The following is a 23,351-nucleotide window of genomic DNA, read 5'->3' as shown; positions in this document are numbered from 1 at the left end:
ACAAAGACAGTTTGCCAGAGATTACAGACTGAAATACAGCAATAATATACTTGCTGAGGACATCATTATATCACCACTTGAAATTACCCACATGACCTGACTTCACCCTGTGGCGATAAAAAAGAGGTGGTTAAAGAGGAATATTTATGTTTTCAGTGGGTGTTTTAATGAGATGTGGAGCTTTCAGATCAAATTAAGGAGTGTGTGGTTGGTATGTTGCACATTGTATGCAGTGTGGGACTCGCACTGGTCTGGTCTTGGTAGTGACTCGGCCTTGAGCCCTCAGTGACTTGGTTTTGGTTTATTTGGTCTTGATGCCGCTGCTGCTCAGTTTGCAACAACCTGATCTGTGTGTGTCCACCTGTTTGATCTCATGTATGATTTAATGCTCTTCACTCACTTGTATTTCACTTCTATTCTTGCACTAATTGCTTGTGGCTGTGACTCACGACAACTATTGAGTGGAACCGGCGAGTGGGAGTGTGTGTTTGGAAATCCGGTCAAGCTCTGAGTGACAGCTGCCGCGTATCGTCATGGAAAACAGCATCCACATAAAGCCCCGCATATTGCATCTTCCTCCAGCAAGTGTAAAGTAGCTGCATCTGTTTGACAAATATGTTAAGACGTCGTTATTTCAACATTGATGCGGCGAGCGAGTGGCAGAGACACTGAGGGAGTGTGATTCTGAACCAGCCGCCATCCGAACGGGGCTGCCTGTTTTAATGTCACATCCATTTAAACGCCACGTCCGTCGGGCTCGCGAGCGGCGCAGATGTGAGCCGGAGTTGTATTTTTGTGTACGGGGGCGTGCGTGGTCGTACGCTTTTATTAATGTATGAATGTTTTCGGGCTTGTGTGTGTGTGTGTGTGTGCGTGTGGGCTCCCTCTAAAGATCTGAATCCTTTTGCTGGTGTTTGCGAGCTGTCCAAGCAATTTTTGAGGATAGCGAAGGATCAAAATTGAGATTGTGTTACCACCTTGTGGGGGTTGAACTTGTGCAATTTCCATTCACTGTCTCTAACTGTGAATTTAAATGTACAGCAAATGTTCTCAGTCGATGGCCAAAGTCTGCGCAGCCAATCAGCATTCCTCCTGTGCGCTGAGTAAATTTGCGTGGGATAAAGAGAAGCCTCCTAATCTCTGGGAACATACTATATTAAACTGCTTCTTTTCTTGTGCTTACAGTAACAGTGTGAGTTAGTGGGAGATATCCATGTGCTTACAACGTCAGGTTTTTGGGCACAACAGTGCCTCGTCCTCTCCTGTGTGGTTTTGTGCAACCAAAAAAAAAAAATCCTCTTAAAGAAAAGCAACGGCGCTCTCCAAGTGAAGCCCCGTGCGTGAATGCGAGAGAAGCTTTGGGGCTAAGATTTCACAGCCACTAATAAGCATTCAGCCTCATCTCCTCCTCTGCCTTGTGGTGACTTGGCTGCTAATGTGTGACTGACAAGCCTCGGCTTCTGTGTTGATTGGGGCAGTTTTTTTTTTCTTCCTTTTTTTCAGGTTGGCTAAACACATGGCTGATGGACAGATCTGGGCTGCGTGTGGGATGGGTGTGTCTGCTGGTGCCTCGGATCACACGGCGCCCGAATCAAAGTTGCATCTCGTGTTAGGGTGGTGCGCGTTCGGAAGATTTCAGTGGATTTTCGCCATTTCTCTACGTGGTGACCTTGCTTGGCCGGCTGCAGCGGGGAGCGTTGGTTTTTATTTTGCCAGATTGCTGGGCTGCCTCTCTTGTTTGCCTGCTTAAATGAGCCCAGCAGGGACCTGTACTTGCCAGTGATTTTTATTTGGTTGAATTTTAACATTAATTATGTCCATATCTCTTTTCCTCACACACACACACTCCCTTCCCGAATAAACAGATCAATATGTATTAGCTCTAAGCAAGCTGGCGAACAGGAAGGTCAAGAGGTCACGCATGAGAGTGCACTGCAGGTCAGAGCTCCGAGTGGTCACTGCTAATAATCACGGCAGCGCGGACGCACTCCTGACCCACGTCAGCGCCCGTCAGAAGCATTAAACAGACCTTAAATGAGAGCATTGTTTATGGTTTAGTGCTCCATAAAAGCACGATGAGCCCGTGTGTGTGTGTGTGTTTATGTAAACTCGCCTCAGCATCTTAAGCAGATAAAGGCCCAGTGATCTTTTTAAATCCATCCCAGAGCCGCTGTGGCGACTTCCTGGTTGAAATAACAGCAAATGGCTCATTGATCACGTCTCTTATCGCGTCCTGTGTGAGGAGCACAACAATTCCCCCCTTTTACATTTCATCATCTTGTTCCAGCGTTATCATGAACATGCTAAGACCAGGCATGTATTGTTAAGCCTCGTAATGCTGCGAGGTAAAGGCGGTGTTAATCAAAGATCTTGCAGTGAATGAGGCATTGTTAATCCAGTTCGGATACTGTATCTAGGGTAAACCCACAGACTCCGGCGTGCACTAAAGACCCACATGACACTTAATGCGTCTGCACAGATGTCCTTTAGCAAGCGCACATGTAATCACACCCAAACATGGAGAAACAAAAAAAAGAAATTCATTATTAAAACGAGCAAATGCACAATGAAATATTTAACTCTCCAAATCACAGTTTGTGAGTGAATGCCGCCGTAATTAGCCACCGTTTCCAGTTCATTGTGTCTCCAGCAACCATGGCGATATCACGTCCCCGGTTTGCTAAACGCAGAGATTTGTCCGAGACCAAAGAGAATCTGTCGCCGGCAAACGGCTGCGGTCGCTTCTCATTTAGCCGCGCAACACTTTAAAAACCCGGGGATGCTATTTTATTCATGTGGATTCGGGTGGTCTCTTTGCTATCTCTGCCTCTCTATCTCTCCCATCAACCACCCTCCCTCCTCAGCCCTCCACCTCCCCTCCTCCGCTCCCTCCTGCCGCCTGCTCTCATCCACTCATGGCGATTGCGCTACAAGGACTTCAGCTAGGGCTCAAATTAATTTCAACTTGTTAATTCCCTTTGAAAAAAAAAAGAAGGGTGCGCAGAAGGGTGAGGAGAAGAAGAAGAAGGAGAATTAAAGAAGCAAGCCAGGTCGCTGTTTGAGTTTCTAATTGCCAAGGCCCAGAATGTGACCTACAGATGTGAAATTCCCCACTTGATGAAATATTAACTAGATTGCGGGGCTCGACGGAGATCAGCTGCACTGTATGGAGAGACAGAGAGGGAGCGGAGGAGCGGAGGAGGAGAGATGGTGGCGTTGCAACTCAACACGGCTGAGGTTGATAGGGTCGTGTGAAGGAATGTGCGACTGAAATGGAACTCATTAGTGCAGAGGGAAGGATGACAGGGACCTTTATTCATGTGTGTGCACAGGCATGCCAGCGTGGAGAAAGTTCCTCCGAGGTAGAACGCGAAATGTGAAACACGCCACGCACGTTATCTGTGGATTTACGACCCAACAAGCCATTCGTCTTTTTCCCCTCCACCTTGTTAGTATTACGCCTCGGCTCCAAAAAAAAAAAGTATGGAGATAAGCGGAGCGAGAGACGCGAGAATTAGGGAGTGGATTGAGTGTGATGGATGACTCGGCGGGTAATATTCTTGACAGATGGATGAGAAATGAAAAGTTGTCGGTGCTGAAAAAACAAACTCCGCTAATGGTGATGATCACATCTGGATGGGCTGGTACCTGGCACATGTCATGGTTACAGGGGGAAAAACAAAACAGCGTCAGACTCAAGGGCGTAGGTTTTGTTTTAATATTGGAGGGGAGACATATGAAAGGAGGGTTTGGGGCTCTCCGCCAGGAAACTTTTGAGCATCAAACACCTAATTTCCTTCATTTAAGAGAGTTTTTATGCACCAATTTTTGCCATTTATGGTGGAAATGTCTTTATATTCACCAAAATAAAAGCCCTCTGCTACTTTTATGCTTTTATTGTGTGGACATGTTCGAGTATCAAACACCTAATGTCCTTAATTTAGTGAATTCTATGCACCATTTTTTGTCTTTTCTGCATCAATTTATGGTGGATTTGTCTTTTTGTGTTACCAAAATAAAAGCCCTCTGCTACTTTCATGTGTTCATTTGGAGGGGACAAATGCAGGTCCCAAATATTGAGGGTGACGGAGTCTGCACATACAAAAATGGGGAGTTTGGGGATCTTCGGCCAGAAAGTTGTCGTAAAACACTTCATTTTATGCATTGTAGTGAATTTTTGCGCACAGATTCATGGTTGAAATGTCTTTATATTTGCCAAAATAAAAGCCCTCTGCTACTGTCATGAATTATTTGGGTGGGATATGTTGTAAATATTCAGGGAGAAGTGTCCCCTGTGTCCTGTCAGAAAATTTTGAGCATCAAACATTTACTTTCCTGCATTTTAGTGAGTTTTTATGCACCAATTTACAGTGGAAATGTCTTTATATTCACCAAAATAAAAGCCCTCTGCTCCTTTCATGTTTTTATTTGGGGAGGACTGAATCTTTAGGGGGACATGTCCTCTGTGTCCTGTCAGAAAATATTAAGCATCAAACACTTACTTTCATGTATTATAGTTAGTTTTTATGCACCGATTTATGGTGGAAATGTCACTAGTTTCACCAAAATAAAAGCCTTCTGCTACTTTCATGCTTTTATTTGGGCGGGGTGCATTGTAAATATTTAGGGGGACGTGTCCCCTGTGTCCTGTCAGAAAATTCTGAGTGTCAAACACTTGTTTTCTTGCATTCTAGTGAATTTTTATACACCAATCTGTACATTTTCTACATCAATTTATGGTGGACTTGTCTTCATTTTTACCAAAATAAAAGCCCTCTGCTACTTTCATGAATTATTTGGGGGGGGGGACATGTTCTCATGGACGTGTCCCCTGTGTCCTGTCAGAAAATGTTAAGCATCAAACACTTACTTTCATGTATTATAGTGAGTTTTTATGCACTGATTTACGGTAGGAATCTCACTAGATTCACCAAAATAAAAGCCCTCTGCTACTTTCATGTTTTTTTGGGGGGTGTCCTCTGTCCTGTCAGCATCAAATACTTAATTACCTATGGTCTAGTAAATTTTTATGCACCAATTTGTGCATTTTCTGTATCAAACTATGGTTAAAATGTCTTTAATTTTACCAAAATAAAAGCCCTCTCCTCCTGTCATGTTTTTACATGTGCGTCCTGCACCCCCCCCCCCCCCCAGTATCCACACCCCTGGAGTCCACTGTTGTTAGCATGCAACACGGCACCACTGTGAGGCAAAGTGTATCTCTGAGTATTATTCCAGGTGCTAGAAATCTGCCTTTGTAGCAATTCTAAGCGCTGACAGGTGGTTTGAAGAGGTGTCCTTTTTCCCAAGATGCATCTGCAGAGTCTTTTTGGTACTTCAGTGGCATTGTAATGGCGCTGTAGCATCTGAAGACGGTGGAGCGGCTCGTACGCACACACGCACATACAGCAAATGGCCTCTATTCCGGGCTTCAGTACATGGTCCTACACAACAGTGCTCACCATAAAACATGCCAGTAGCAGAGGGCTTTTATTTTGGTGAAAATAAAGACATTTCCACCACAGATTGATGCGGGAAATGCAAAAATCAGTGCATAACAATTCACTACAATGCAGAAAATCAAGTATTTGACACTCAACATTTTCTGATAGGGGACATGTCCATCTAAATATTTACAACATATCCCGCCCAAATAAAAGCATGAAAGTAGCAGAGGGCTTTTATTTTGGTGACTCTAGTGACATTTCGACCATAAATTGGTGCCTAAAAATGAACTAGACTGAGGAAATTAAGTGTTTGATGATCAGATTTTTCTGACAGGACGCAGGGGACACGCCCACCTTAAACATGTCCCCCCCAACAAAAACATCAAAGTATCAGAGGGCTTTTATCTTGGTGAATACTGACATTTCCACCATAAAATGATGCAGAAGTGGTGCGCAAAGATTGACCACAATGTGGAAATTAATTGCTTGATGCTTAAAATTTTGTGACAGGATGCAGGGGACACGTCCCCGTAAATATTTACAACATGCCCCCCCCCACTTAATAAAAACATAAAAGTGTCAGTGGGCTTTTATTTTGGTAAAAATAAAGACACTTCCACCATAAGTCGATGCATAAAAAAATCACTAGAATGCAGTGTTTTACAACAGAGCTTCCTGGCAGAGGACCCCCAACTCCCGTCCCTTTCAATATTTAGAACATGAACATCTGCCATCTGCCCCCCCCCCAAAAAAAAGGGCTTTTATTTTGGTGTAAAACAACATTTCCACCATCAATTGATGCAGAATCGGTGCATAAAAATGTCCAGAATGCAGTTTTTCCACTGGTGGACCCCCAAAACCCCCCTTTTCATATGTGCCCCACGAGTCTCCAAACAAACCACCGCCCTCGATGGCCTCGGCTCCATTTTTCTGTGTATTATACTTAGCTTATTGAGTTGTCATTTACGCCTGACCTGCTTTTCTTTCTGGCCGAAGAAGAGGACCAGAGGCACAGCGACGGGGTGGAGGGGGGGCAAAGTAAATACATGGGGGATAACAGAAACTGTAGCCTCCTAAATAACTGCTCCTCCAATGCCCCAAATTCATAATAATGTGGTCTGCACTGCAGATAAATAAAACACACTCAATTTTCTTGTTAGCATAAAAATGTGGGCCAAGCGGCTGCTTTTCTTTTTTTCTTCTTCTTCTTCTTCTTTCAGAGATCTGATTATTGTTTTAAGCAGGAGCTGCTTCGGCTTCATTGCGGCCCCCCCGTCATCCCGCTCCCTCCCCATGACCTCTACCTCTCAATTTACACAGGGGGTTAAATTAGCCAGCCTGATGAGGGCCATCATTAGTGTGGTGGGGTGCTGTGCTACGCTGCTAGCAGTTTGCTCTGTGAAGCGGTGAATGGGGAGAAAAAACCTGTTCGGCAGAAACTAGGTTTGGAGACAGTCCGAGGCGAATCCTGGGCATTGTTCTCAGATCAAAGGGAGAGAAAATGGCAATGTAATACGAGCTCAAATTAAATGGATGTTTTGTCTTTTTATGTGACAGCCTCAATTCTGGCCTTGAGTTTTGATGTTGTTGTGGGTTTTTTTTTTATTTCAAGCGGTTTTGTTGTGGCGGGGCGATGGAGGGAGGGAGGGGAAGCGAAGGGAAGGGAAGGTGGGAGACAAGTCAGAGAACCGCATCCCTCTTCTGTTCCGGCCCTGAAAAATCCACAAGGACGCAGGGAAAGCCGATTGGTGGCAAACACACATATCGCTAACCCGACTTTCATGCCTCCGTATCGATCCGGGCATCATGGATCCTTGATGATGCTGCGTGTGATGCACTGCGCCCGTTCTTACCACTCGTCACTATTATCTGTCACGCCGATGTCACTTTGAATCAATAACCATCTCGGAGTCATTGACCCCCCCCCCTTCCCCTCCTCGCCACACACACACACACACACACACACACACCAGCTCCTTCGTGGAGTCAGTGAGCAGAACGGGTTGCTGTCACAGCCCAGACTCTGTGTGTGTGTGTGTGTGTGTGTGTGAGCGCCGTCTGATGTGGCTATCTTTCTCCGCTAGCTTAGGTTACTTCAATAACAGCCATTCTTTCCTCTGTTCCCCCTCAAAGCTCGCTGTCCTCTCATTTCTGTCCTTCTCTTGATTAGAAGTACAGAGAGGAGGAGGAGGAAAGGGAGGAAGGGAGGGAGGGAGGGAGGGAGGTCATGCATACAGTTAGGTGTTTCACCTGCACCGTGAGGAGAGGAGGGGGCGATGGGAAGGTGGGATTTCAGCGAGACACAGGATCCGTTCCATCTGCTAACCCGGCACACCGCCGCCGCCCCCTTCATCTTGTGCCTCCGCTGGCCATCTCTCTGAGGATCCTTTTATTCCTGGGATACCAGCTGCCGGTAAGGTGATAGGTGAAACACACACACATGCGCGCGCACATTCACACGCAGTTTCAGGTGGGGATTGATGGCACAGGGGCATCGGTACACTGGTACAGAGCTCACCGGAGAGCAGGCACAGGTGTCCGGTAATCATGCCTGTTTGACCTCGCCGCAACCTTTGATTACGGCGGCGGTAGGGAAAAAAAAGAAGAATATTTTCAGCATTCTGCCTGTTTACTTAATGTCTTAACAAAGAGCGCTATTGTTGGCAATCTCCCGTGTAACCTGACCATTTTTCCCCCTCCTTCTTATTCAATAAGGGGGAACAGCTTGCAGCTTAGAGGAGGACAAAAACACGGCCAAATTGCACCGAGCGTGAGCTTCTTTTGTACTCCTCCCTCTCCTTCTCCTCTGTCCAAATGTTTTTCCTGCATTATTTTGACTTATCGGGCAGGAAATACCAGAGGGAGCAAACAGGCCACGTGTTTATTGTGTTTTTTGACGCTCCTGCGCCCCCTTAACAAAGTGCCACGGCGAGCAGAGTGCTGGAGAGCTCGTGACAGTGGGGACCAAAACAACCTGACGCCATTATCAAATTTCCCATTAGCTGCCCCAAAATGGCTGCCCAGTCAACAGCTGAGTAATGAGATCTAACAGGGCTGGAGCCGAAAATGAGACCTTAAGAGCACGTCGTGGATCTTTGCTCGCTGGGAATAGTGTCAAAGAGAACGAACGAGGAAGAAGGATCGGAGAGGAGAGATGTCGTTCGCTAAGTGCACTCCAAGAAGTGCCTTGGAGGAGAGGACTATTTTACATGCGGATTAGTGTTCATATCGCCGTCATCAGACAGCGATACGGTGCCGTGATAGACCGTCTGTCTTTGATGCCTTTTCCGAGGCACGGGGGCCCCTTATCCCTTTCGCCTATCTGCTGTAGCACGCTCCTCGAACACACGTACACTGATCCAGCCCTTCAGAACTGCTGAGATGGGGAAGATTGGATCGGGAGATGTACGTGCCTGTGTGTGTATATGTGTGTGTGTGTGTGTCACTTCTTTGCAAAGTGTGTCAAAGTCAATGCAAATGTCTCAATAGGCTCGTGTCAGTATGCAAACACGCCTCACCTCCTCTGCCCCACCTCGCCCTTCCAGGGACCCATTTCGTCTTACTTTAGAGAGGACAGGGGACCTTCAGGGGCAGGTAGCATGTGCAACATAGAAGTGGTGTACATCATCGGAAAGCTTGGAACCTGAGGATTTATTTAAGGTACGGCTCAGCACTGTGTGTAGATATATATAAGTATATAGCGGCCATCCCCATGCTCAATTATTCCTCATGAGTTTTTGCAGTAGTTTTTTCATTGATACCGTCTGTTAGACAGTCTGGGTGCCAAATTGAAGCGTCTTGACCTTTTAACAAGTTGTATAAATTGCCTCCAAAGTACCACACTAAGACACAGAGACCTTGAGGAACACTGGAGAAAACTCCACACTGTGATTTTGTGTCAAAAACTTTTGACGTTTCTGTAAGGATTTTCAGCGATTCGATGGCACTTCTGTTCTAGAAACTGCTGAGAAACCCTCTTTATTGTCAATATACCTATAGAAGCCAGACATCCCCTGAATGCCCGAGGTCTCTGGTTTGTGCTTACAAAGGTTCACGAGGCTGCGATTATTCCAGAGGTCACAAGAGGTCATTTTATACAGAGATACTCATTTTAAAAGCAATGTTCTCACTACAATAAAATGCCTATTGTGGAGGCTAACATCATCACACATAATAGAATAAAGAATAAAAGTGGGCGCGATGAATTCACAAGAGTCTCAGCTTTCCAGTCAGTCCCAGTTCATGTGTTTTGAAGACTGTTTAAGGAGCCCAGGATGCAGAAATACCCGCATGCACTCAGTGGTGCCTCCAAGGGGGGACTAGGAAGGCTATGACCCACTGAGAGTTGATTGTTGGCTTCCCCCACTGGCCATTACTTCTTTAAAAAGCTGTAGTTTTTTCATCTTCTAGGCCAGAATAAAGGTGCTGTTATCTTGTGAAATTAGGCAACTAAAGGCATCCATTGGTGCGAACCATGTCACGCTAGCTTGTCGGAAAAGTACTGATATAATGCTCCAAAATCTGGCGTAATCTTGGCAAAGGAAGAACTGGTATGGCCATTTTCAAAGGGTCCCTTGAACTCTCACCTCAAGATATTTGAATGAAAATAGGTTCTGTGAGTACCTACACCCAACTGTACCAGTATTAGTCCGTGCACATCAGATAACTAGTAATATTAGTGTATCAGTATACAATTCCTTAACTCTTATTGACTACAACAGCTTGAATCCCTGAAATTCAGTTAGGGCTTCTTGGTTTTGGTTCCACCCCAAGATTTTCAGTGGCTCCATCTGGCCACCCCGATGAAAAAGTTCTGGATGAGCCACTGCATACAATAGGCAAAAATAACACATTCATACTACAAACAAAAAACTGCATGGGACTGCATGTTTGGGTTCACCAGGTCTGGGTGGCTGGGTTCAGCCTTAGAGATAGGGTGAGGAGTTCGGACATCCGGAGGGAGTTCGGAGTAGAGCCGCTGCTCCTTTGTGATGAAAGGGGTCAGTTGAGGTGGTTCGGCCATCTGATCAGGATGCCTCCTGGGCGCCTTCCTTTAAAGGTGTTTCGGGCACGTCCCACTGGTAGGAGGCCCCGGGGCAGACCCAGAACAAATTGGAGGGACTACATCTCGTCTGGCCTGGTCTTTCCAGGAGGAGCAGGGAAGCTTTGCGACCAGGCCCTGGATACCTGGATAAGTTGATGAAAATGGATAGATAGATGCGTGGGAGTAGTAAAAATGTGTGTGTGTAAAGGGGACACTAGTGGGTACCCACAAAAACCATTGATTAGATTTCTCAAGATTAGAGGCTCAAGGACCCCATGAAAATGCCGATGCCAGTTTGCCCTCGCCATAATTTATCCAAAGTTTGGAGTGTTGTTTCGGACGTTGGCAATGCATGGAAGAGGTTAACCAATCCGCACTCTCAACTACCTTCAAACACGACACACAAAGTCGAGGTATTTAATTTCTGAGCACCGAACACAAAGCCCCACAGGTGTGCATGTTTAACGCTCCCAACACAATCCCTCCTCTGCTCCTGAATGGCTGCATTGTGCACTTCAGCTACTTCATTTTGCATTCCAACATCAGACAAAATGAACACTGTCAGCTGCAAAAAAAAAAAAAAAAAAAGAATGGCACCGCCTTTCCACTCGCTACCCCCCCCCTCGAACGCTATTAAATTTTTTGTTATGTTTTCCACTTTGGCCCCCTGGTGAAAATAACACATGGGGATTGTCTGGGCCTGAGCCAAACACACATAAATTTCAATATTAATTTGGTCGGCACCTCAGCAGCCTCCCCAGCTTCCTAATCTCCCGCCGCATATCTTCATTATCTGAAAGTGTGCTTTCATCTTAATTCCATTTTCATCCATCAAACGTCGGGGAGGTTTGACCTTGCGTGATCTCGACAAAGATAGCAAGGTAGGGAGGGAGCGGGCGAGAGTGACAGAGACTGGAGATAGAGGAGTTTGGGGCGGAGGGGGGGGGGGGGTGTTGGGAGATAAGGGGGCCGAGTTGAGATGATGAACGAGGGGATGGAGGGATGGAGGGATGGAGGGATGGGGAACATGACAGGAAGAAATGTGGGGAAAGGTGGAGGGGGGGAACATCTCCAATGCCAAGTTTCGAGGTCTGTTAAATGTGCGAGTAAGTGTGTGAAGCCATTCCATTTCTCATAATCCTCATGTCGCAGCAGCAGAGTGTGGCACGTTAGCGACTGCACACTTCCTCTCCCATCCCGCCGCTCCTCGCTCACTCCTTCCCTCGCTCGCCTTGGGCTTTTTTTTTTTTTTTTCTCCCCCCCACATCCTCCTTCCTCCTCTCCCTCCTCACCGTCAGTTTATTTACCCTGACATTAGGGTTTAATTACTCATTTGTAATAATTGTTTTCATAATTGTTCGGATCGTAATTGTCTCCTGCTTCTGTCGTCGTCGCAGAACAGGTGGCGGATGGGACCTGTAAGGGAAGTGTGTGAGTGATATGATGAGGATGTGGCGTTCGCCTGCACTGAGACGCGCCACCTGGTGGTGCCGTCCTGGGGTGATTGTGAAGATGACACGGACATGCACTACACACACACACACAAGGACACACACTACTTATCCCACTTGAATGATACATGCCCGCATGATCATACTCAAATAGAACGCCTCATTAGCGGATAAGCTGGATATGCTCTCTAACCTCCCCCAATCTATTTGGCCGCTCGCTCTTTTGCCTGTTTGGATGGCAGCCCTGATCCCCTAAATGCAGGTTATCTGTCATCAGTGACTCAGGATGGTAAATAAAGAATCATTTATCTTTCCCCCTCCCTTATCTCCTGCTTTTTCTTTCTTTATCCTTCTCTCCACAAATCTGTCTATCCCCGTAGATGCTATCTATCGGCGCCCCCCCCCCCCCCTGCATTGACATTCATTTCTTTAGATATGGCGTTTGAAGGCTTCTAAATCTCCCATCTGTGCTTGCATGGGACAGGTAGCAAAACAAGCGAGCTGCTGTGTCTCATATCCGCAGCTCTGTGGCATTTGGCTGCTTTGGCTCAGTTGATGCCGTGTCATGCTTTCTGCTGACACCCAGACCTGTGTCACAACAAGCTAACGTTAGCGCCAGCCCCCCCCCCCCCCACCCAAAAGGCTCATCACAGACTGACAGTAGTGGGCCGTTGGTCAGATGCAGCGCTGCCACTGCTGTGATGGATCCCCACATGCGACACCTAACTCCCCCTCTCCATCACCACCTCCACCCACCTCCAACTCCCCTCTAATGCCGTGCCAGAACTGGGAACCTGAGCTGATGGCAGGGTGACATGTGAAATGACATGACAATGCCAAAGACATGACACGCACACAAATACTTTGACTCAGAGATAGACAAGAGGCACTCGCACGCCTGGGTGCGCAGAGAGCAATTTCACTTGCACGTATGCACCCGCGCAGTCAACAGCGCGCCGTTCAGATGTCACCGTACAAACGAGAGCTGAAATCAAAATAAAACTAGAATTATCGCCTCGTGGTCGTGTGACTCCGCTCACCAGTCAGGTTGCACTCATAGTTTATATCCATGTCTGTGGAAACATTGATGCTTCACACACATCTTCCCCCCAGACAGCACAGAGGATCTATACAATCAGCACAGTTTCAAGGTGGACACCCAAGATTAGTTAGTATCTGACCAAATGTGACATTATGATGTCACAGTGAAGCTGACCTTTGACCTTTTGGATACAAACTGTCATCATTTCATCAGTTTTCCTGAGACCTAATTTGTGAAATTTTGTCATAATTACGGCATGAATTCTTGGGAGTGCCAAAAAACATGTTTTGTAAGGTCACGGTGTCTTTGACCACTGAACTCTAATCAGTTCCTTGTTGAGTCCAAGTGGACAAATTTTAGGACATTCCTTCAAGGTGTTCTTGAAAAAGAAATGGAAGCAAGGTCACACTCACCTTGACCTCTGACTTATGATTACAGAATTCTAATCAGTATATTGTTGAGTCCAAGTGGACGTTTTTGCCAAATTGGAAGAAATTCTCGAAAGGTGTTCTTGAGATAACGTGTTCACGAGAATGAAATGGAAGCAAGGTCACACTGACCTTGACCTTTAACCACCAAATTCTGACCAGTTCATTGTTGAGTCTAAGTGGATTTTTGACAAATTGGAGGACATTCTATCAAGGTGTTCTTAAGGTATCGGGTTGACAAGAATGAATCAGAAGCAAGGTCACGCTGACCTTGACCTTTAACCTCTGAATTCTAAATCCAAGTAGACATTTTTGCCAAATTTGAGGAAATTCCCTCAAGGTGTTCTTGAGATATAATGTTCACAGGTTGACCAAATTCTAATCAGTTGTCTGTTAAGTCCAAGTGGATGTTTGTGGCAAATTTAAATACCCTCAAGGTGTTCTTTAGATACCTTGTTCATGAGAGTGACACAAACACAAACAAAGTCACACTGATCTTGACCTTTGAAAACCAAATTCTAATCAGTTCATTGTTCAGTCCAAGTGGACATTTGTGCCAAAATTGAGGAGGTTCCCTCAAGGCGTTCATAAGATATAGGGTTCACAATAGGTCACACCGGCTGTGACTCTGACCTATGATCACCGAATTCTAATCAGTTTATGCTTAGTCCTAGTGGATGTTTGTGCCAAATCTGAGGAAACTCCCTTAAGGTGTTCTTGAGATATTGTGTTCAAGTAAATCAAACAGATGCAAGGTCACATTGACCTTAACTTTTGACCCCCAAAATCTAATCAGTTCATCCTTGAGCACAAGTGGACAGTTGTGCCAAAGTTGGAAAAAAATTCATGAGAATGGGACAGACACATGGACAGACGGACAACCCCAAATCACCTGCGAGGAGGCATAAAAAGTAGGAAAGGCGATCTCAAGGTTTTGCCGGCAGACTCTATGTAAGCAACACTGGGTCTGGGTTTTGGTTGACACTCGTTCCCAGTGTCTGCCAGCGCTTGTGTCAGCAGCAGTGGCTCTAACATGGCGACACAGGAGAAGTCCCCATCCATTCATAATGAGAGGATGTAACATAATTCGCCACTGACAGACGCGGATGTTGCTCTGGAAATCCGGCACAAAAAAAAAAAAAAAAAATCTACCACCGCAGCATAAACGCAAACACAACGACAAGCCTCCCTTTATGAATTATGAAGCCTTCATGTCCTCTTTCTTGTGTCCTTTTTAGCCTCGTGCTATCAGCTACATGACACCAGGCTCTGGCTGCGATGGTGCTTCTGCAGCCCAGCAGAAAAGCAGCAGAATCCAACAAAGGGTGTTATTTGTCAGCTTGAAGCTAATCCACTGCCACTCAACACCCCCACCCCTAACCCATCAACGCCCCCCTCACCAAAAAACCACACTTCTCTTTTGCCATTCAGAGCAGGTCAGGGGTTGGGCTAAGCTTCTGAAGATGTTCAAACGCATCCCCCCTGAATAGTATCTCTGTTACACCAATGGCCTAATCCGCCACTTGAAGAGCAATTAAAAGTTTAGCCCAGACTTTAAGAAAGTAACCATGTGTGATCTTTTTTTTTTTCTCTCCATTTTTTTTCTCTTCCTGCGGGTCTGACTCTCCGGCTGCGCACATGGGGTGCATGCTAATAGGAAAGTGCTAGCTGTGGCACTTTTCCAAAGGCATTCCAAACACACTGGGAAAAGACTAAAGTGTGGTGGGGGGGATGTGATGTGGATGAAGGGAGAAAATGAAGCTCGGGATGCAAGGATCACCCACTTTCTCATTTCCTTATCATCGCTCTCCCTTCCTTTCTTCCTTTCTTAGACTGTCTCCAACTTTTTTCTCTCCTCTCCCCGCTTCTCTTCAATTCCCACTTCCTTTTTCTCAATCCAAAGTGGTTCCCAAGGCGCAAGCTCTGCGACTAAGAATGCGTCCCTCCGGAGTTCTTTCGGAGGACTTTTTGTGCCTGGCAACCACTTTTTATGGCACAACCCCAACCACACAACAGTTGGAGGCATCAGGGAGTTCGTGTTTTGGGTTTCTTGCTTGTGTTTATCGAACAGTCAACCGGAGCACATATATTTATACAGCTGCCAAAGTCCGCCGTAAAAGGTCAGTAAAGACTCAGTGGACAAGTGCTGAAGGACATTCGATTGATCGGAGCTCGGTGAGATCATAAAACGACCACATGGTAAAATGGGAGGGTAAAAAAAGAGAATGCACATGGTTTGAAAGATCGACAAGAGAGTGCTAATAGCATCATCAAGTCTTAACGAGGCTGTGTGCCGTGTTGCCCGTAATGTCTGCACCTCCTGTAATAAAAGTATTTTTAAAGGTGTTTAAAAAAATGTTATTATCAAGCTCCGGGCCCCGTGCGGATCGGATGACCTCACAGCTCCCTGACATGATTTTAAATGAAAGATTGCCATCCAAATCTAATCTCTTATTATTTTCCAATCCATTATTGTGGGCACATTTAAGGCGGCTGGATGCCCTTGTGAGGGTGGCTGTCTAAAAGGATGTGAAAGAGCTTGTTTTTTTTTTTTCAAACTCAGCAGACTAGAAGAAGAAGGGGAAAAAAAACGCTCTTTGCATCTTTGTTGACTCAGAGATGATGTTGGAAAAATTCAGACGGTGAACTCGCAGGAGCCTCTTTTATCTCGGCTTTATTTTTCTTTTCTCCCGGAGTCTTGGGTGTTCTTTGGAAATGTTACCCCGAGTTTCTCCTCTTCATCCCGAGTGACCTGTGAAGAATGTGTGCGGAGGAGTGAAGAAGATGGGGATGGGGATGGGGATGGGGAGGAAGGAGGGAGAGAAGGGGGTGCGAGGAAGTGAAGAGGAGCGCTGGAGCTTGACAGGGCCAAAGCTATCAGTCAGGCTAGAACATGATACCTGAGACTCTGCAGGCGGTTGCGCTAACAAAGCTCCAGCCAACAACTGAATGCCAGAATTCCCACAACTTACTCGGCCCTGACAGAAACCCTTTTTGAAATTCCCCTCGTCACTAGCACACCTGAGAGATCATCCACATTCAGCTCTTGTTTTTGACGAGGCAGCAGCATGCTGGGCTTAGCTTAGCCTAGCATAGTAATTAAGTGCAACTGAGGAGCACCCAAACAGAACCTGAATCCACCCCTGATCAGATTCCAATTGATTTCCAGTCAGACATTCACCTTGAGGGCATTTGTCTCATTTATCGCTTCAGCATCGTTGTATCTCGTGATCTTTTTAATTCACCAGTACTGGAGTTACAGCAAGCTTAACCTGCGTTTGAGCTCTGCAAAGCCGTCCGGCCGCGGTTGGGTTAAGGCAATTTAAGATCCCAGCAAGTATGTTGTTTGGTGTACCGTGGCTATTTGGCACTTTGTGCGCGTCTCAGGTGGCGTATCACAGGTCGCTGTCTGGTTGCCCATTAAAAATGAAACATGGCTTCTTAATTACCGACTGGCACTTTTGGCAATTGTAGCCGTGCTCATGTGTCGCTGCCTTCTCTCACTCTCTCCAAGTCTCTTCCCCCCGACCAGTTCGACTGGCCTCTTTATCCGTCTCTCCATCTCACTTACTCATACTCTCTCCTCTCTCTGTATCCCTCCATCTCTCTTGGTTGACTGCAATAAGACACTAGGCCTGCAGTTTATGTTTGCTCCCCTTGCCCCAAGTCCTGCCTAGCCACAATTACTTCCTGTGGTTCACGGTAGTGGGTCACTGCCATCCGTCAAAGGTATTTACAGCTGAAATTACACACACTGTGTTTTCCAAGCAGGCCTACCTACACCGTTCCATTATCCCTCGCTCCGTCCGGAGGCTCTGGTGAAGGTGGGCTTAATTATAAATCCAGACATCCAGAGAGAACGGGTTCAGAAGGCTTCCTCGGTGGATGTGGAGTGGCAGCAGAGCATAAACACAGTCACCATTGTGTTTCAAACTCAATCCAGAATAAATGATGGCATTATACGTTCCTGCAGCCACAGATATGTTGACTTTGTGCACTCAAACTTTACCCTTCAATTTTCAATTTGATGTAGTGACAATACTGTGGTTAATGTGTGGTTAGGCACAAAAGGCACAAAAACCACTTGGTTAGGGTTAGGTAAACATCATGTTTTGGCTTAAAATTCCCAGTTTGGTTTCTACAAAAGCAGCTGGAAATATCCCAACCTTTCATTTAAAAATACCCTCTTGTTCTTATAAATGCAGCTATGAATGTCCTGAATTCTTATACAAGCTGTTCTTTGCTACAAATACAGTTGTAAATGTTTCAACATTTAATGAAAAATGCCTGCTTTTTTCGACACAAACACAGCTAAAAATGTCCCAATCTGAAGTAAAAAATACCCACTTTTCTCGCTGCAAACACAGCTGGAAATATCTCCACCTCTTGTCAAAAAATACCAGCTTTTGTCACTGCAGACAGCTGAAAATGTCCCAACCTCTCTTTTAAAAATACCTTCTTGTTGCTACAAACACAGCTAAAAATGTCCCAACCTCTAGTTAAAAAAACACCAGCTTTTATGCTGCAAACACAGCTGAAAATTTCCGGACCTCTAGTTAAAAATATCTGCTTTTGTTGCTGCAAACACAGCTGCAAATGCCCCAACTTCTTGTTAATCAGTAACAGCTGTTCTTTGCTACAAACACAGTTGGAAATGTCTTAACATTTAGTCCAAAAAATCCCTTCTTTTGTTGTTACAAACATAGCTGGAAATGTCCTGACCCCTTGTTAAAAAATACCCACTTTTGTTACAAACATGGCTGGAAATGTCCCAATCTCTTGTTAAGAAATACAAGCTGTTCTTTGTGAACTCAACATTGAGTTAAAAAGTACCTACGTTTGTTGCTACAAAATGTTGCTGTAGCTGAAAATGTCCCGACCTCTATTTAAAAAAATACCAGCGTTTGTCGCTACAAACACAGCTGGAAATGTTTGAACCTCTTGTTAATCAATAATAGCTGTTTTTGCTACAAATACAGCTGGAAATGTCTCAACATTAAGTCAAAATCGAAATGCCCCGACCTCTTGTTGAAAAATACCCACTTTTGTTGTTACAAACATGTCCCAGTCTCTTGTTAATCAATACCAGATGTTCTTGGAAATGTCATGGAAAATGACATGACAATGGAAATGAACATTGAGTTAAAAAATAGCCACTGTTGCTGCTACAAACACAGCTGAAAATGTCCCAACCTCCATAAAAAATACCCACATTTGTGGCTACGGCAGAATAAGAAATATCTTGACCTCTATTTAAAAAAGACCAGCTTTTGTTGCTACAAACACAGCTGAAAATGTCCTGACCTCAACCTGCTTTTGCTGCTACTAACATGACTGGAAATGTCCTGATCTCTAGTTAAAAAACACTGGCTTTTGTCGCTACAAACACAGCTACAAATGTCCAGATCTCTCGTTAAAGAATACACACAGAATACAACAGAAACAGCTAAAAATATTTTGACCTCTCGATAAAAAATATCCACTTGTGTCGCTACAAAGAGAAACTCAGCTCATATACATGTTATCTGAAGTACGTCACTTTCGAAACATTGATGTGATTGTATGTTCGTACAAATGTATGAGATGTACAAATGTTACGTATCTGTGGTTTACAGAAATGTACAATGCTGACTTTCCTCTGGTGACTGAGCTGTGTGTGTTATCTACCACATGAGGCATCTGAACTTTTTAGAAAACACAGATGTTATAGCTACTGCACAGCCTTGACGAGTGTCATTGATCTTCACAACACTGAGGCTTCATGCAAAGGCAGAGTGCTCTACCTGGAAACAATATTTGCAAAGGTTTGCTGGGAGATAAAAGCAGTAAGGCTAGAACAGATTGCTGCTGACAGCAGGGGCGGTCAAATCCAAGAGGCCACACATTATTGACACCAGTGGCAAGGTCCTGTTTTTATTGGCTCCAGCTCCGCTCGAGTCAGGCAAGCCCCCATGTGTTTCCCCTTTAGCATCCAGGAAATAGGCCGGGCCAAGCCTCGGCCAGAGCTCCCAGTAAACCTGTGGCTTGTTTGCATTGTTCATTTTTTGGGATGACGGATTTGCTCAATCACCCGTGGCTGTCGCAGCTGGCTTTCAATCACAGGCGCACCCCTAAAGAGGCCCTCCGAAAGAGGGGTCCCAGCATCTGGTAAAGATAAAGTGCTAACTTGAAATGAAAGCCACACAATGGAAGCTCGGCCACTCTGACAGGACACAGAATGAGGGTTAGCGACTTCATGCTTGGGTATATATGCGTTTTTTTATGATCTCTGAATCCAGGACTTCCATCAGTCAATAAAATGCAGTTTCTTTAGAAATAATGTGGCTCCCCTTTAAAATTAAATGGTACCAAGGTCGTGACACTTGAGTGTGTTTGTGTGTGTGAGCACGCGCTGCTAGATTGATTGGCAGCTGAGTGGACCACGAGGCCAGGGAGGTCAGGGTAGGAAGTAGCGGGACCGGCATCAGAGGGCATGTACTCAGTGAGGCTGAACAAACTCACCGGGTCTGAAAATGACCAGTATCTGGTGCGAGGGGGTCAGCGCGGTGCCATGTGACAGCGTGGGCCAGCTTTCACTGTAACACCCACAGCCTGCTTTTATTCCCCTCGCCATCGCCGTTAGCTGTGATTGCGTGCGTGTGCATGGCAGATAATTGTTAATTTTTCCCTGTGGTTTGGCCCCCAAAAAACTGCTCCCTATGACGACTTGAAAGAGGTAGCGACACGCAGAAAGCCGTATGTGATTTCACACGGCATGTTGGACTATTCTTCCTCGGCTACGTGTGAGACACACACCTAGGCACGCACGCACAAATATAAACGGAAAAATGACTAAGGAAGAATTGCTTTTTATTTTATTCATTTATTTAAAAGACACAGAATGAAGGGAGCGAAGGTCGCTGTGCAGACGGTGGTTGCTGCAGATTCTAATCCAAAGCCTCCGGCGATCTCCGCATGAACTCCATTTCTGGTCTGCAAACAAATTAGCTTTTTTTCTCCTCCCTCCTCCTCCTCTCTCTCCTATCTCGCTCTCCCTCCAGTGAAAATAAGGGGAAATTCAGGTGAATAAAATCTATTTGTTCATTTAACTTTTTTCTTCTCCCTTCCCCGTCAGCTTCTTTTCTCTCTCCCAAACTCAATTTTCCCTCGGCGCGCGCCTGCTCGAGTGTTTCTTTTCTTTGCGACGGTCTCGCCAGCAATTCATTAGGCAACAGTCGTTTAATTTGTATCATTAGAAAACCGTGTTTCCCAAGGAGTGTGGCACTCCACTAAATCTGATCCAGACAAAGTACTCTTTTTTTCTTTCCTTTTCTTCGACCACACACAAGCTGCGGGACTTGTTAACACACACCTCACACCAAACAAGTGTTTTTCGGAGAGTAAAAGCAAACAAACAAACAAAACAAAACAAAAAAAACATGGTTTAATATCTTAGCATCTCTTCAAGTGTTATTACACTTATAGAGAGCAGTTCTCCTTCTGGGCCCCCGGTTTTAATTATGCAACAAATGTTTGACTATCCAAGTGAAATTTGCATGAATATTTATACCAATTCATTTGTTGAGTGTTGATTGTAATTACATGGAAACATGATTTATTGCCAAGATTGCTGTGCTAGCCAGCCAGCCAGAGAGAAAAAGAACCGGGGCGGAAATATATAAATAAATGCAAATTTCCACACTAGGCACACACACACGCAGCTCAAAAGGAAGCCCATTTTTTTTCCCAGTGGCTTGTGGGAAATTTCATTATCAAAAAAAGAGTATCTTTCACGGTATGTGCCTGGCAGAGATTCAGACGTGCTTACAGTAAGTGGCTGAGGTTGACAAAATAACAAAGAGGCTCACCGTCGTATGGCGACCTGTCAACACCTGCTGAGAACGTACGTTATGTATCTGCGTGTGTGTTTTCGTTTGTCACCCTTTTTCTAAAGACGCACTCTCACGCTGTCGTCACGATAAGAGCTCGACATGTTTTGGAATCCGCCTCTCGTATGGGGGACGGATAGATGCACAGATTTTGCATCCTCAGGTGAGGCAATCAGGGAGCGAACGGATGGAGATGGAGGGAGGAGACGATTGAGTAATGTGCCTCTGTCCTGCTTAATATTCTCATGATGGAAGGATAGAAGGAGGGAGGGGAAGAAGCAGAGGAGCCGGAGAACAAGTGATGAGGTCCAGCAAGAGGCTGGAGGAGAAGCAACACAGGCGAGCTCTCACTGTGTTTGTATCTAATTAATGAATGGCATTAGCCATTTGTAATGCCATTTATTCTCCTAATGACCAAGCCTGATCTTTCATTCCTCGCCTCACGCTCATTCTCCCTCTTTCATCCTCCTCTCCCTCTCTCTTTTGCCATTACCTTTGTGCGACGCTCAGACAGGGATTGAGAGATGCAGGAGGGAGGAAGGGAAACGGACTGAGACAGCAAGCAAGAGGCCTCCGCTTTACTGACGTGCTGTGTTACTGCTTAACTCAAGACACTGTTCAATAGTGCGTTGGAGGCAGGCTGCATTTATTGACAGCGTGGACCCGCGAGCTAAAGCTTTTGTGTGCTCACATGTTGTTTGTATGTACTCGTGTTCGAAGCAAACACTTTTTTACCTTGTTCTTTTTCTAGTGGGCAAATAGACAAGTGATTAAGGCTGGTACATCCTCCCCTCCTTAACTGTATTTAAAGGACACATCACCCCCTGAAATGATTATTTATATATCTGTTAATCAGCCTGTTTTATGTTGAATTCATGAGGAAAAATTAGTTTTTCGCGCATGCCTCAACGACAAACGACGAATCCAAAAACTGAGAAAATACCGAATGAATTGAAGTCATTGGGGTCCACGTTTAAAGCCAGACTCCACTGACAAAAAAACAGTAGTTTTACCTCGTTGAACACCAGAGCTGCTAGTCTACCCCTTGTAATCAATCTGCGGTTTATTTATTTGACAGTAATTAGTATCTAGTTCCTAAAACGTTGAGGCAGAGGGTACTTGCTGTAGCTCTGGTTGAGGGTGAGAGGCTGTCAGGTAAAAGTTTGTTGGGTGCAAGGAAACAGAGATCTGTGTGGGTACATGAGACCCTAAGAAAGAGGGGGGTCATGGGGAGTACCACCAGTTGGTCCAGGAGCTTCTCCTCGATAATGGTCGTTTCCAGGCATATTTTAGGATGACTCAGGGGCAGTTTCATAACCTGCTGTCTATCAGGCTGAGCATAACAAGAATGTACACTAACTACAGGGAGTCCAGTGGTCCTGCCGCGCGACTGAGCACCACCAGTTTCTCCTCCATTGTTTACCAACTGTAAACTTGTTGTCGTGACCACCACAGAAGGACCGACCCTCAAATCATCCGTTTGGACAATAGGAAAAAGCGGAGATGACACGGGGTGCTTTTCCACTCTGAGTTGAAGTTTTTCAACTCGAGGAGTTCAGAGCACTCCAGCAAAAATGCCAGGAGCCTAGAGTGCAGAAGTGCAGGGGGGTCTAAGGGGGTTCCAGGGGGTACATTGGGAAATATAAATATTTTTTGTACTATTCCATTTACTGTTGAATGAAATGAATGAGTGAGAGTTTTCTCTTCCTCCACGGTTACCTTCTAAGCTGTTGTTGAGAACTATAAAATTTTGGTCTTAATCATAGCTAACAACCAAAATCTTCCCAAATGAGGTTCCTTCACCTAATTTGTATCAATTTAGGGGTTCTTGACATAAAAAAGGTTGAGAACCACAACTTTAAAACAGTGAACTCACATAATAACAAAAACAATCTAACTGATCAAGGTAGACCATCAGCTCCTGTGTTCAGCAAGGTAAAATCATTGTTTATGTTAATGGAGTCTGGCTTTGAAGGAAGCATAGAAAACTTTTATGTTCAGATTCCTGTCAGAGAAGGCCGTCTGTGTGGGAAGCACTGAGTAAAGACTTGGATTATGTGGCACGAGTCGG

The 23,351-nt window shown here is 45.3% G+C and overlaps 1 protein-coding gene across 6 annotated transcripts in view; it reads left to right on the top strand.

The window, feature by feature from the left end:
• The window catches only part of pcdh7b (protocadherin 7b), a 180,488-nt gene that overhangs the window by 56,007 nt on the left and 101,130 nt on the right, over positions 1 to 23,351 (top strand). The gene's annotated exons all lie outside the window — the stretch shown is intronic.

Source organism: Epinephelus lanceolatus, chromosome 22, assembly GCF_041903045.1.
Source record: "Epinephelus lanceolatus isolate andai-2023 chromosome 22, ASM4190304v1, whole genome shotgun sequence".
Lineage (NCBI taxonomy): Eukaryota > Metazoa > Chordata > Actinopteri > Perciformes > Serranidae > Epinephelus > Epinephelus lanceolatus.
Note: the sequence above shows the minus strand (reverse complement) of the source record. Positions and strands in the feature narration are given on the sequence as shown.